We start from the raw sequence: 1,045 nt of genomic DNA on the forward strand, positions 1-1,045 counted from the left end.
TATATAAAATTACACATATAAAAATAGAAGGTGGGTGTTCTGGGCACAGATATACAGTAACTATCATGCAAATATCATTGGGTAATAAGAACATAACATGAGTTTTAACAAAACAAGGAAAGTGTATCTTTTTGACTGAGTATTGGGAGGGCCTGTCAACATTCATATCATATACCACATACACAGTACAATTCATCAGACCACTCATAAAAGCTAGAAAAATGGTGAAACTTTCTGTGGTCTGTGTTTGCGTCTATAGACATGAATATATAATTTCAGCATTTTTGTATATACTTTATGTTTTGAAAACATGATTTGAGCCCCACTCCAAATGTGGTAGTTAGCCAAATCCACAGGATCCTAGGATAAGAATGTTAGGTATCCTGAAGGGTCCAGGCTGCAAAGGAGCCCCAGAACTCCCATGTATGCAGAAAGGGATGCTTGAGGGGCTGGGTAAAAATGTGAGTGGCTCAGTGAAGGATCCGCACTGGACTTTCACTCTGCCTTGTGTTCTCTGTCCAGAACAGGAATGTGTCTCACAATGAGCTGAACACCCACAACTTTAATACATTAATATTTCCTTTACTGATTTCTTTTATGATTAAATATCAAGGGAGAAAGAAAAAAAAGTGATAATAAAGCAATCATTTCACAAAAATACCGTTTAAGTATCTTATTGTGAAAATTGCAATGACTCAAATAACAGTACAGTAATGAAAAGTTACTTAAAGAAATATCAGTATGATTGGGACTAATAGTATAAAACTACTATTAGTAGTAACAGTATTTTATAACTACAGTGATAGAATTAAAAAACCCTCTAACTTAAGTAATAGTATCATTTAGAATGTAATATATTCAATACAGTTTAGAAAACCCAAAGAAGTAAATATGAAATTCCAGAGGGAGAGAGTCTAGTAGATCTACAGGGATAGAAGAATGTTACCATCTCCATGTGCCATGGCCATTTTTGCCTTTGATTTTGCCTTTCACTCTTTCAAGAAGTATTTAGTAATTGCTCTCTGTGTGCTGACTGTATCCTCTA

Source organism: Nannospalax galili, unplaced genomic scaffold (genome assembly GCF_000622305.1).
Source record: "Nannospalax galili isolate Female #2095 unplaced genomic scaffold, S.galili_v1.0 scaffold5878, whole genome shotgun sequence".
In the NCBI taxonomy this organism is placed as follows: domain Eukaryota; kingdom Metazoa; phylum Chordata; class Mammalia; order Rodentia; family Spalacidae; genus Nannospalax; species Nannospalax galili.